The sequence below is a fragment of the Phoca vitulina genome, unplaced genomic scaffold (genome assembly GCF_004348235.1).
Source record: "Phoca vitulina isolate PV1807 unplaced genomic scaffold, GSC_HSeal_1.0 scaffold41, whole genome shotgun sequence".
NCBI lineage: Eukaryota > Metazoa > Chordata > Mammalia > Carnivora > Phocidae > Phoca > Phoca vitulina.
In genome coordinates this window covers 12,694,764-12,709,051 of record NW_022589744.1, presented here as the reverse complement: position 1 = coordinate 12,709,051, position 14,288 = coordinate 12,694,764, and the positions used below count along the sequence as shown (strand labels likewise).

Genomic DNA, 14,288 nt, shown 5'->3' with positions numbered 1-14,288 from the left:
ACTCTAACACCCATTCAGGATTCCACTGCCCGGAAGAACCCAGAGTGACTACGCTGGGGAACCTGCTAATTCACGAGCTTCTGAACTCCTGCCAGTGCCCAGCTTCGGATGCTCAGGTCCAGAGAAACGTCCTACGTGGGAATCCGGAGTTACAACGGCCAAGCGGCATCCTGGACCAGGGCAGCCTCTATTGCATGACAATTGGTGCTTAAAAATTAGCCAATGGCCAGACCCAGGGAGTCCACCGCGCGCAGGCGGAGGGGCGGCCGGGCCCTCGGGCCGGTCCAGGGAGTCCAGCCCGGCGGGCCCCGCGCCCCTAGCCCCGGCCAGCCCGGGGGTGGGGAGCCGAGGGCGGGCTTGGACCCCAAACTCGGCTTCCCGCAGGGAGGGCTCCCGGAGTGCGAAGGCGGGGGCTACGCGGGGCTACCGGGGAAGCGGGGGCGGTGGGCCCCCTCCCTCCCGGGCCGAGGAAGCCGAGGGGCCGCGAAGAGCCCCGCGGCGCTGGGAGGGGCCGGGGGCGCGCTCGGAGCCCGCCGCGGCGACGCGCGCCTACCTCTTGTCAGAAAGGCCGAGCCCGGGACGCGGGGCGGCGGGGGGCGCTCATGCCGGCGGCTCCGTGATGCCGTCGCCGTTCCACTGCCGGCGGCCGCAGCTCCGCGGCGGGTTCCGGGGAGTGGACCGGGGTACGGGAGCGGGAGGGGCGCGGCGAGGCTCGAGTGGTTGTTACGGGTGACGGGGAGGGCGGGGCCGGGCGGCCGGAAGGAGCGCGCGTGCGCGAGCGCGGCCGAAGGACGGAGGCGGGCGCGAGGACCGTTGCTAGGGGAGGGGGAGGGGGGCACAACCCGGGCCGAGCCGAGCTGCGCAGGCGCCACTCGGGGGGCCCGGCGGGCGTGGGAGGAGCTCGGAGCTGGCGCAGGCCCTGACGCACCGGCTGGTCTCACTAGAGGCCGCTGGCTCCGCCCTGATTGCGTCACGGGGCGGGGCTAGGACGAGGGGCGGAGCGAGACGCCAAAGTGGGTAGCGAGCTGGGCGGGGAGTTCCGCTGAGTTGGAGCAGGCCGGTCCCCGCCCCGGCCTTCTGGTTTTGCGGCTGCCGGGGGCTGCGGCAGGGGCGCTGCCCGGAGGCCTGACCGGCGCCGGAGGTCCGGTGCCTCCTCATTTTTTGTGCACTGCTCAGGAGCGGCAGGCCTCCCCCTGCAGTGCCCTGACCACATTCTCGCCGAGTAATGCAGCTGAGGCGAGTGTCAGGGCTTGGGAGGGGTTGGGTGGAACCGAGCATCATCTTGTCAACACGTCCAGGCCCCGCAATGGAACTGACGTGAGACCAGGTCAGCCCCTCGAGACCAGGAGGGCTGCGTTCCAGCGGGACAGCGCAGTTCCAGCGCCAGCTTTAAAGCCCGAGTGTGATGCACGCTGAGACGCGGGTCCTTAAGAGGGGCGAAGGACTGGAGAGGGCCACCGCGCACGGCCACCCACACGTGATTTCTCCGGCGGTGTCACTGCTGTGCCCTTTGCATTAGTCACCCTGGGTGGCTGCACATTGGATGCTCTGCCATCGCACAGCCCATTCCCGGAACGGCTTTGGAATTTCCTTCAGGGCCAGTTTAGCAGCCACACAAGAACGTCATTGATAACTTGATCACACCTTGTTTTTCGCAAACCATCATTTTCCAACTTGAGCACCCACACTGCTCACTACACTCAGCTCCGACTGGCTTTTGCCTGTTAGTAAAAATCACATCCACCTTCAAAAGATGATTTCAAAAAGAGACATCCCAGGAATGATGAGCCTCCCGGTAGGAGTAAACAGCAGCACCTATGAAATTGGTCTTGCCGAAAACTGACCTGATTTGGTAAGTCTGTAGGTGTAACCACCAATTTACAGGGAACAGAGAACAGAGGAACATGCCAAATGATACCATGGGGAAGCAATTGCCCAACCATCAGCTGTGGGAAACCCTGCATGACAAACACATTCTTTATCAGATAAATTCCAAAGGAAAAAACTGGGGGGGGGGGGGCTAAAAGAGATTGGGAGATCACTGAGCCATATACTTAGGACTCCTGCACTTTTGTCTGTATATAGTACACTTCAATTAAAACTTTTCAAGAAAAACAGACCTGAGACTTCGACCAATTGCAGTATATGAACTTGATTTCCATCCTGATTTTCACAAATAAAGTTTTATGAAACCAGGGAGCTTAAACACTTTGAACATACAATGATACTAAAATATTACTAATTTTTTAGGTGGGATATGATATTATGGCTAAAATTTTTCAAAGAAGCCCTGTCTCTTAGGGTCATGCTGAAATATTTTGGAGTGAAATGATGTGATGTCTAGGATTACCTTCAAAATAAGCCAGGTGTGGAGAAGGGGGAGTAAAGGCTTAGATGAAATAAGACTGGTCTTAAGTTGATAATTGTTCATTGTATGATTGTGTCCACTGTTGTATATGTTTGTAATTAACAATAATAAAACATTTCTCACACACAAAAAAAAAGATGGTCTGTCACCACTGAGGCTGGCAAATCAAGACATAATTACAAAAGAGGTATTTGAAAATGTCTCAAGCAATAGTAGTATCGTTGGGATACAAGAACAGACTCCCAAGGAATCTAATTTGAAGGAAACCACACTTGTTTAGATGTATAAATTATGGTATGTTTGTTTTTAAATCAGTTTTGTTGCGCAAGTGTCCAAAACCTACAAGAAACTCTACTGAGGGACATACTACAGAGTTAAATGAAAAGAAGCAGTCTCTGTCTGGTTAGCACATGTATGCAGAGCTCTTACTATATGGCAGACCTGTGTGAGGCATAAAGATGAGTACAGTGTAGAGGGGAAAGCAGAGAAGTCAGGGGATCAGCTTTGGCGGCCAGTGACCAGAACCCCAAAGTAAAAGTGTCATGACAAAATAGCAGTGTATGTCCCTCACCTGTGAATGAGGTCCAGCGCTGGTATGGTGCCTCCATCACCAATATCAATTGCCAGCTCCCCCAAAGGACCATCAGAATAACGTGCTGATGAACCAAACCAAGGCCAAGGTGACTGAAGCAACGACAGCAGGAGAGAGCTCCACCTGGACCAGAGTCAGTCTGGAGACACTCTTGGTGTGTCAGCTGGGGGAGGTCAGGGGGAACATTTCAGGGTGTATGGGTCTCAGCTTAAGTGTTCAAGGCAGGTCTCTCAAAGCTGAGGCCTCAGAAGAACCAGGCCAATGTGTAATGTAGTTGTGGAGGCCTGGTGGACACAACAAGCCAAAGGTCTCGAAGATTCTAGTCTTGTTAAGTAAACAGTTATCTGATAAACAAGCTGTTTGCCCAAGTGAGCAATCTATCCTCCTGAGAGGGGAGTTGTTTGCCAAGATGAGCCACCTTTTGTTAGAAGACATTATTTGTCATGAGTATCCTGAAGCAAACAGTGAAGCTATTTATTGGTTTACAGTCTTATCTTCCCCAGGCAAGAATTCTAGATGAAGACTCTTCTAGATGAAGAGTCAGTCATGTTGACACAGGAGTCCTGACAGTTAAGCTGTGTGGATTCAGGTGGTCTCATTTCTCATCATCAGGACCATGGGTTCCTTCTGTCTCGCTGCCTTGCCCTTATCTCAGTATCACCTTAGCCCCCAGCCAGCAGGTAGGAGGAGAGAGCAAAGAGGATGAAACACCCTTCCTCGAACAACACTTTGTCGATGCAGGGTATGTGTGCACACAGAGCAAAGGGCAGGACTGGTGGGACCGTGAAACTCTAGCCGAGATGATGTGGCCTCCCTCGTCTGCAACAGCACCCCTGCTCTCTTCTTCAGACTCTCTTGAAAGTCGTACTAGGAGAGTATTCTAAGACACCCTGAGTGAAGCCCCAGCTCGATGAGCATTTTTATTAGTAAACTCGTCACCTGTCTGTTGTCACCTCTCATTTGGTGGATGGAAGCCTTGATGGGTGTCCTGGGAGGGAGACCGAAGATTCCCAAGTTCTGGCATCCACAGAGAGACCCTCTGGCTCCTTTGGGTCGCTCAGCTGAGTTACCACTAGGAGCTGGGAGCTGAAGCTGCCGTTCCATGGGGCCACCTCTGGCTGATGTGGTCAGGATGTGGTATCAATGGCCTGCTCACACCTGCCTGGGCACCGACGCTGTGGCTGTTACATCTTTCCCAACAGGATTAACCGGAGCTGGGGACACCGTCCCTGGTCCCTACAGCCACATCTTCTCCGTTGCTCTTAGTGCTCTCAGGAGTCATCCCAAGGAAAGCATGGGAAGTTGGTGACACTGAAAGGATTGAGGATATGGATTAAGGAGGGTCATTGCAGGAAAGACACTGGGAGGCAGGTGACAGTCTTAGCTCAAATTTCAGCCTACAGAGCCCCAATCTCTTCCCCACCACAGCCAAAGAAACAGGAAATAAGGTCTGAATGATCCCTTTGAATGTAACTAAGAGTCAGGGTCAATTAAACATCTAGGCTGTGTGAGAGGCCCAGTGGCACTTAATTTTATTCTCCGGGGGCTCAACCCACCCTGGCATTTGCCCCTTGAAGGTCAGTCAGTCCCAGGGACATGTCCACTCTCCTCCATGTCTGGAAGAGATTACCTTCTCACTTGATGGTAAAAGACAGCCTTGCAAAACATGACAGATTCTCCTGACATGGGCCATCTGGCAAAGTTTCCAGCCTGGAAAAGTATGGAAAATGTAGCTTACCCCACAGGCACAATTTCCTAATGGAGCTCTGGCAGTCATCCAGTGGCCTTGCGCTAATACCATTGCATCATTCCCAACCTGGGAAAACTTCAGGCCAAGAAGCCAGATCTGCAAAATTATCATCTGACCTGACACATTTCTAAAATACCTCATTTCAATCTGGAGAGGCAAAGCTCCCCTTTCCTTAATTGGTTTCGCTGCTAAAAAGCCTTCCTTCTTCCAGGGCCCTCTTAATGCTGCTGGCAGAATTCTCTTTCAAAACAACACAAACACAAACTTACACCTTGGCTCAAAACCTACATGGATCACAGAAATAAATTTAAGCATCCAAGCCTGTCATCTGAGATCTTCTATAAATCTTGTCCCCAGCTTTCCTTTGTCCAGAATGACTTTCTTTCCACCTCCACTCTGTCTGTTCATTTATTCATCCCTTTGTTAACTCGGCAAACGTTTATTCAGCTCCTTAATTTATTCAGACACCACATTAAGCACAGGAGTGTGGGAAGATACACTATATAAAAGCAGATTTGCCTTCCAGGTGCTCAGCCTACTGCATAGGGCAGACATGGAAATGGGATAAGACTTCCTACATGGAAGCTGTAGCTGGTACGTTCTGTAGCCCTCCCTAAAGCCTTTCCTGTCACCGGTTCTTTTTCTATATGCCTATGAACTTGGCACTTCCACTTAAGGCATACTGCCTTCAATGAGATTGGAAGAGAATCGGGTCTGTGTCCCATCAGATTGTAAGTTGCTTGGGTCCTAGGACCATATCCATTCATTTTCTTCTCCTTGTCATGGCACCTGCCATTTTCTAGAACCCTATTAAATATTGGATGGGTTGAAGTCATGAGCCTTACATTGGATTGGATCTTTATTCTGAGTGCATTAAACACATCTCTCCGTCCCATGGACTGAGCGGAGGCATCTTTGGGGGTGGTGCTCTCCTCACCCTGTTCTGTCCTCTGTGTCACCAAGCTAGGACACCGAGCCTAGGGAAGCAGCCCAGCGTAAGACACTTGCTACCCTGTGCCCTGGGAAGCAGGGCGCTCATCCGATGAGATTTAGGACAACAAAGGAGATGACCTGAGGCCTTTCAGCTTCCAGCTCAGAGACATACAAATAGCCAACCCAATCATACTTCTTTTTGGTTTGTTTGTTTACAAAACAGAGTCCTCGCTTCTGGGACCCTGATGCAGCTACGGTAAGCTAGATTGGGACTTAGCAAGTTAGCAATCGCTCCCCAGGCTGCTCCTCTGCTGGTCACACAAGATGGAGGTGGGGTTGGCCTAGCAGGGGCAACCGAGTGTCAACAAGGGACACACCAAAGGTCACACAAGATGACACCGAGTGAGGGATCAGAAGCAGAGCACCCTAAATGGGATCAGTGATGCACTTTTCCCAAGGCTACAGAGGGAAGAGAAAGGCCTGCTCCACTTTCAGTCCTGTGGGCAGAGAGTGGACCTCACAGAGAAGAGACAGAGAGGGCCCAGATCTCCCCCACTTTCTCTTTAATGTGGATGAAAGAGAGGGCCACCTCAGACCGTGAAATCTCCTGTAACCCCAAAGGCTTTTGGCCATGGTGCGGGGGTGGAGGGGTGTTTCTGTTCAATTCCTTATTTGGAGTGCAACCCACAGCCAGGCATCCCGCAGCTCTGCTTCCAGAATGTTCTGTGACCTCCCGCTGAGAACCACACATCTGCTCATTTCACACCTCGCCGAAAATCCCATCTCTCAGCCCTTCCCACCTTGGCACTGCCCAACTGAACCATCTCTGTAGCCCAGAGCAGCTTTTAAGATCTTTCTCTTCCAAAGGAAAAAAAAAAATGTTTTAAATTGGATGTTGATGGGATTTGGTGTCAGAAAATGTATCTCACAGGGTTGTAAAGCTTAGATAAGAAAATGTTCGTGAAGGGCGCCTGGGTGGCTCAGTCGTTAAGCGTCTGCCTTCGGCTCAGGTCATGATCCCGGGTCCTGGGATCGAGTCCCACATCGGGCTCCCTGCTCGGCGGGGAGTCCAGTTCTCCCTCTCCCTCTGCCCCTGCTTGTATCCCCTCTCTCACTTTGTCTCTCTCTGTCGGATAAATAAATAAAATCTTAAAAAAAAAAAAAATGTTTGTGAAAACAGTTTGTAAATGGTTAGGCTCTGTGTAAACGCTTCCCATGGCCAGGCGTCCCACAGCTCTGCCTCCGGAACATTCTATAACCATAGATTATTATTACCCTGCCTACCCCTTTGGTTGGTTAGTAGTATCATCCTCTATTTAGATAAGTCCTTCCCCATCTGAAAGTTCCCCCAGACGGAAAAATAATACAAAGGGTGCTGATCAAAAGACCCGTCCTCATGTGAACGGCTGTAAGCACAGACCTTACCTCTTTCTTAGTAAACCACCTCCTATAATTACAAGCTACATAGGACTTGAAGGTGTCAGGGAACACAGGCAGAGACAGTTGTCTTACTTAGCTGGGCACGAGAGCCCCTGCCACCCTCCAAGTTCAGAGAACCCACTCCACTCTAAAATGCTAACGTGTGAATGCATAACCGCCCCTAAAAGGGACCACGCCTCCCAGCCCTGCCTCGCATGGTGGCCTCTGTCAGGGCACCATTGCTCTTGCCAAGGCATGACCTGTAGCTGCCTCCAGGATATTGGGGGCGGGGGTGGGTGTTCTACTGCTCCCCAGAAACCACGCTGACGCAAAACCAAGAGCCCGTGCAACATTCCTCCATACCCCAGGGACACAAGGTACGCCCTTGAACTTTACACAGCAGGAGACTTTTTAACCACCAGGCTCAGGAAGCCCCCGCAGCCTGAGGACAAAGACATCACTGTCCTTGTGACCAAGGCTGGCCTCTGTGTCCGGACTGGCCTTATTCAAAGGTTTGGCACGTGCACCTGTCACGGGCAGGCACGCAAAGGACCTCTCTGGGGACCAGCCTCTTGGCAGCTCAGGAGAGTCTTCCAGGAATCCCTGTGATGCTGGCAACCTGAGTTTATTCCATACTCAGGGAAACTGAGGCACAAGGCGGCCAGGTGGTTTAATCCCTACAGAGTATCCAGAACTTTGGAGCCAGGCGACTGTGCCTCTCCCCGCCCACGACATCTAAATATGGTGCCCTATTTAATTTAGTTAAATGAAGAGATCCAGCTGAAAACAAAAACAACTCCTCTGCTGCCGACCAACTATACTGGGCTGGTGCTAGGCGCTTTCCACGCCTCATCACCGATCCTCAGAGGACCCCATTTTACAGATGGGGCACCGAGGTACACCCAGAGTAAGTAACTTCCAGGGCAGAGAATCTGAACCCAACACTGACTCCAATGCTCACGGGGGTATTTCCATTGCATTAACTTCTCTCTGCTTCACTCAGTTTCTTTGCACTTTGGTCTTTCTTCCAGTTTCCCAGCTTCGAGCTGTGTATGCCCGGGTGTCATGGTGAAAAGCCCATCAGACACAAGCACATAAAGCGTGGGGATGCCAGTTGCGCAAACACCTGATGGATGTGGGTGCCCGGACGTCCTCAGACATTCTGCCAAGCAGGCGAACCAAGAACATCTCTGGCCTTCAAGACTTTCCATATGGGCCCTGAGTAGCAGTTCAAACTGTCTTGACTTATAAATTCTTTAAATAACAAGTGGCAAGATCCTGTATGACTTTTTAATGTTCCATTTATTCTCCCAACCGTCTGTTGTTCTGAGATTTGTAATCGTGGGGCTCCTTGGGTGCCTAGCACATGACATGATGGAGGCAAGAAAAGCTCCACAGCTTTGCAAGCGAGGGATTATGCTGAGTTTTAGAATGCTGAGTGAAGTTAAAGGTACCCATAACTTGGTGAAAATAATAGGGAAGTTTCTTTCTTTTCCTTTCATCCCCCTCCTTTTTTTTATAGTAATCTCTACCCAGCATGGGGCTCAAACTCACAACCCCGAGATCAAAAGTCGCATGCTCTCCCGATTAAGTCAACCGGGCACCCCAAGAATAAGTGAATTTAAAGAAAAAGAAAAGTGGGGCGCCCGGCTGGCTCAGTCAGGAGAGCATGCGACTCTTGATCTCGGGGTTGTGAGTTCGAGGCCCATACTGGGTGTAGAGATTACTTTTAAAAATGTTTTTTTTAACTTATAGAAAAATAAAAAAATAAGTCCACTTATTCTTATGTCCTAGAAGCAAAGACTTGGAGGACAATCGAATCTCAATGCGGAGTAAAGCTTCTTGTCTGATGGAAGACGTTGAACCCACTGGCTTAACTTCTGCAACTCTCGCTTTAAACAGTTGAGCAACTCTGCAAGTTGAAAGGAAACAATGATTTCCCGGCAGTTGGTTCAGACTCAGTTGAAAACAAAAACAAAAACAAAAAAACAACCCTGAGGAAGTTTATGGACTCAGGAAAACCCGAGGGGCCTCCAAGTGGCTTCTGCTACCTCGACCCTCACCCTCAGATTTGCAACACTGGGACCTGGAGCACTTCCAAGACCCCTTCACTCATCTTGACCAAGCCTTTAACGTTGAAGAAGGCTGCATCAGATAATGTTTTGTGAAAGCTTAGCAGTCTTCATGGCCAAGGACAAAACTTCATGTTGAGCCTTGACACCCTGAGTCAGGAACCTTCTTAGCCGAGCCTGGCAGCCCCCATCAGTGGTCTGGCTCACATGACCCAAGTGACAGATGCACCTACAGAATTTCGGACCCCACGACTGCCAGGTGGGTCCTGTTCAGTTTCCGATGTTCCCAGAGATAAAACAATATCCTGGAGCAGAAACAGCACGGGGTTTTTGTTGCTGCTGAGGCCATGATTATCTTCCATTAGGAGCAGCCAGGTTTCATAAACAGAGTAGACCCGGCAACACGGTTCCCACCAAAGCCCACAACAGCAGGTCCAACCACACAAGGGTAATTTTTTTTTTTTTTTTAAAGATTTTATTTATTTATTTGACAGAGAGAGACACAGCGAGAGAGGGAATACAAGTAGGGGGAGTGGGAGAGGGAGAAGCAGGCTTCCCGCCGAGCAGGGAGCCCGATGCGGGGCTCGATCCCAGGACCTGGAACCATGACCTGAGCCGAAGGCAGACGCTTAACGACTGAGCCACCCATGCGCCCCCACAAGGGTAATTTTAAATTTTTAAAAATTAATGTAATGTTTTAAATAATCAAATAAATATCTGCCCTAGGAGACTCTCCACATGGCACCCACATCCCCATGTCTTCACTCCTAAAGGCCGCCTTTGTTCAGGCATTTGCCCTTGTCCATATTCCGGGGCTCCCGGGGAAGCTGGGTGCTGCCCCAGCTCCAGCAGGTGCACCAGGTGTGGCTAAGGCCTCCCTCCTGCCGGGGACTGATTTAGGAGTGAGCGTGTCACCCAGTTCTGACCAGTGACGCCTGCAGGGGAGTCTGCCAGGAGGTTCTGGAAGGGTTCCAGCACTCTGACAGAGGAGACACCTGAACAGAAATCCCCTATTTCTGTGTGCGGACACCATTGTGCCAGCTCTCTCCTGGGACAGCTCCAGGGTACTGTGTGCACGAGGGGAGCCAGCGTTCGCTGGGGAGGATGCTGGGGCCACAGAGAAGAGAGGAGGAAGAAGCAGATGGAGTCTTTGGTGACATGCCCTGGTCACGCGTCTGCAAGACATCGAGGCCTGGGAACCCATCAGCGTCCTCATTGGGCAATCCAGTTTGACGAAGGGTTTTTTCTGTTCCTTGTGGCTAAAAGCAACCTGAGCACATCCTCATTTTAGAAATATGGTTAAATGCAGAAACACATAAAGAAGAAAATAAAAATCACCTATAATCCACCATGCCATAATAACCACAATTTATGTCTTGGTGCTTTTCCATCACTCTTCGGCAGTGCTAATTTTGATGTCTACATTACATAAGTAATACACTTGCTTCCTGTAAAAAAAATTCCAACAGTGCAATTGTCTTATGCAGAAAGGAAAAAGCTGCTGGGGAACCCTCCCCACCCCACCGTCACCTCAGTGGTGGACCCTTTGCGGTGTTTTCTGAGGTATGCTCTGCTCCTGACTGATGAATGCCCGTACATACATAAACTGTAGAGTGCCTCAGATGGGGGTGGGAGAAGGGGAAGTCAAGAAGAGGAAACAGAACGGGACAGGAGCTTCCACTCCCTTCTGCACGCAGGGCTGTCCTGGGCAGAGTAACAGAGTGGAGAGATCCTGGGCTTTGAGCAAAAGGATCTGGGTTCAAATTCCTGAGTCACAGTCGAAGGCTGTGTGGCCTTGGGCAGGTCCCTTAACCATTCTGAGACTATGTGCTCATCTGTAAAACAGGAATAATAATGCCTAACAGAGTTGTTGTAAAGGTTGGAGATAATGTGCAGGGTATGACCATTATTCAAAATACTTGTCAATTTCCTATATCTCTTTCTTGACTCTTCTACCACATCCTGAACATCCTTTTCCCTGCCCTCTGCTGTCTTGCTCCCTCTGCATCAGCCGGGGATTCTTAGTTGCAGACAACAGGATCTGCTATGGCTGATTCAAGCCTAAGGGATTTCTGAAGGGGCAGAAAGCTCACAGAACTGTTGAGACGGCCGGAGATGCAGGCACTGGGTGGGCTTCCAGGAACAACCAACGCCCCGAGTCACACCGAAGAACCAGCTCCCGGCTGCACCTCCCCGGGATTAGGAAACTGCCAAGTCAGGATGTTGCTGCCTTGGCTCCCGCCTCCAGAACCCGGCTGGCTCTGCCAACAATCCATGCCAACAGAACGATGCCCTGTCCCCTGCCTCCACACAAGCCAGTTCCGAATCAAAGTCTCCTGCCGGAGCGCGCAATTAGTTGAATCTAAATCACACCTCTGAGCCCCAGTGGGGTTTACGTGTCTACCTTGGAAAGGGGATACCTATAATCTGGAAATCTGAGTACAGTCAGAGTGTGGAGAGAAGGTTCAAAACCCTTGGGGCAGCCTCAGAGTATGGCGGGGAGTAGATCAAGGATACACGCTTGGAAGTCTTGCACCTGTATCCTGGTCCATTGGAGATGGTATCGGGACGTGATCCAGTTCGACCCTAGCTGAGCTCGGATGCGAGAGGCAAAACAAGGAGATCGATCAGGCTATTCCTAGGGGCACAGGTTTTGATGGGTCCTTCACCTTTCACACTTTTTTTTTTTTTTTTTTATTCATTTGAGACACAGAAATAGAGAGAGAGCATGAGCAGGGGGAGAGGCAGAGGCAGAGGCAGAGGGAGAAGCAGGCTCCCTGCTTAGCCAGGAGCCTGATGTGGGGCTCGATCCCAGGACCTGGGATCATTCATGACCCGAGCCGAAGGCAGACTCTTAACCATCTGAGCCACCCAGGCGCCCCCACCTTTCACACTTTTAAGAACATGCTCGGGATGGGGTTCAGGACATACTACCCCCAAATATGGCACCTTGGCACATTAAATAGTGCACACTGAAGGGAGTTGAGAAAACAGCAGAAGCAGAAAGTCCACTCCCACCTTCCCTGGCTTCTCCTGATACAGGTCATAAAATTCTGCCATGAGAGGTGCCCTCCCTACACCCGGGGCAAAAGAGCATCCTTACCTCCAGTGACAGGGGGATGCCAGGAGGAATCCCAACCAACAGACCTTGCTGAGCTTACCCCAGTTTACCACCTCTTACCTCAGATTCTTCGACCTATCACATTCCTCCACGACCGTCCACTCAGCATCGAACCCCATACAAAAATGTTCAGGTTTGCGGCGCCCGGCTGGCTCGATTGGTGGAGCGTGCAACTCTTGACCTCAGCGTCGTGAGTTCAAGCCCCACATTGGGGATGGAGATTATTTAAAAATCAAATCTTAAAAAAACAACAACTCAGATTTAACTGTTTCTTCAACTCTTCACTTCCTTATGACAGCTCCCATGTCCCAGAAAACGTCTATTAAATAATCGTGTATGTTTTTCTCCTGTGACTGTCTTTGTCAGTTTCATTTTCAGACCTAGCCAGGGACCCTAAGGGAGTCCAGGGAGACTTCCCCCTCCCTGTGCTTGTCCATTCTAATCTCCAGTTGATGAACTCTCAGGCAGTGTAACAAATGAGCTGAAATTGTTTTTGGTGCAATAAAAGAAAATATTGTCAGTAAGGGGCAAATGTAGCCCGAGGGTCAGTGAGGCCTGGGAAAAGTCCCCACAGTCACATTCCTGAAACTGTTCCTGTTTTTTCTAAGCTGTGGCCTCTTCTCTGGCATGGGATCAGAACGAGTCTGTGCAGCCTCGAATTTGTCTAATAATCCTGCCTTTGCACCGGAGCAAGGGGGCCCAGCAGGTGTGAGCGCAGTTGGCTGATGTCATCCAGGGATCACACACATAGCAGAAGGACGAACCACTACCATGGAAGGGCCCCTCAGGACAAGCCAGACTGGCCCTCTTCTTACGGATGATGTCGTTAATTACCTGCACTTGTAGATGATATTTTGCACTCACTCAGCATGAATGATTTCATCAAATACTCCTTCATTCTGCAGGTGGATAAAAGAAGGGCTGCTTCCTGTCCTGCCAGGGAGCTGGCATCCCTGACAACAGCCCAGTCTGCTCTCCCACAGGGTACGGGCTCTGTTGCGAGCTTTTCCTCCTGCTAATGCACTGACGTGAGCCTCATCGTTTCACCTCCTGAAAGAAGCAGCTGTTTGGGGCGCCTAAGTGGCTCAGTCGGTTGAGCATCTTGACTCTTGATTTCAGCTTAGGTCATGATCTTCAGGTTGTGAGATCGGGCTCCGCACTCGGCATAGAGTCTGCTTAAGATTCTCTCTCCCTCTGCCCCTCCCCCACTCTTGCACACACACACACACACACACACACACACACACACACTCTCTCTCTCTCTCTCTCTCTCTCTCTCTCTCTCTCGATAAACAAATAATCTTAAAAAAACAACAACAACAAAAAGGAAGCTGTTTATTCCAGGGTAGGACAGAAGCCTGCAATTCACTCATAACCCCCAAGGAGAGGTGGCCAAGTGATCTTCTAGACTCTCTTTTCCTTCCCCCAACGCTGCAAGCAGAGGCAGGCTCATTTTCCTGCATGTTCATCTAGCTCTTGGGACTCTGCGTGGGAAGACGGCACCACCAGCACTGCCTTCCTCTTATTGAAGGGGATGGGACTGTTACTGGAAGGTACTAGTTATTTCTTTCCTGTTCTAAACCCCCTGGGATTACCTTGCCCGTCAAAGCCTGTGTTCCCTGCGTGCTGTGACAGAGGCAATGATGATGGCAGGAAGCAGGGACCGCAGCATCTAGACGCGCCGCCCCGACGTGTGCCTGCACACACGTTAGAACAGTCAGGTTCCCGAGGCTGCACAATTATAACCTTGACTTAGGAAAGATGACCTGCTCTGGCTGGGGCCAGGGCTCTCCTTAGGTTAAATGCCCTTTCTGGAACAGCAGCTGGAAATACCCTGTCTTTTGTTACCTTTGGACCTAGTGGCGCCTGGGATTGTCTTCCGTAACAGAAAAGTGTCCATTGTCACGTGGGATGTGTGGGGCTCAAAGGACAGCCCGACATGGGTGGAGACGAATGGGCCTCATTCACATTCCTTCCCTTCTTCTTCCCTTCTAATTAGGGTGACGGACGACCCTGTTGGAGACAATGTCCGT

The 14,288-nt window shown here is 50.9% G+C and overlaps 1 protein-coding gene across 3 annotated transcripts in view; it reads right to left on the bottom strand.

The window, feature by feature from the left end:
- SEC14L1 (SEC14 like lipid binding 1) overlaps positions 1-737 on the bottom strand; it is a 57,129-nt gene extending 56,392 nt beyond the window's left edge. For 2 of the 3 annotated variants that reach the window (XM_032429395.1, XM_032429394.1), the window contains exon 1: positions 554-737. The gene's annotated coding sequence lies outside the window, so the exon portion shown is untranslated. The remainder of the gene's footprint in view (positions 1-553) is intronic. The other variant, XM_032429397.1, reaches the window with a different exon arrangement.
- Positions 738-14,288: the final 13,551 nt, after the last annotated feature.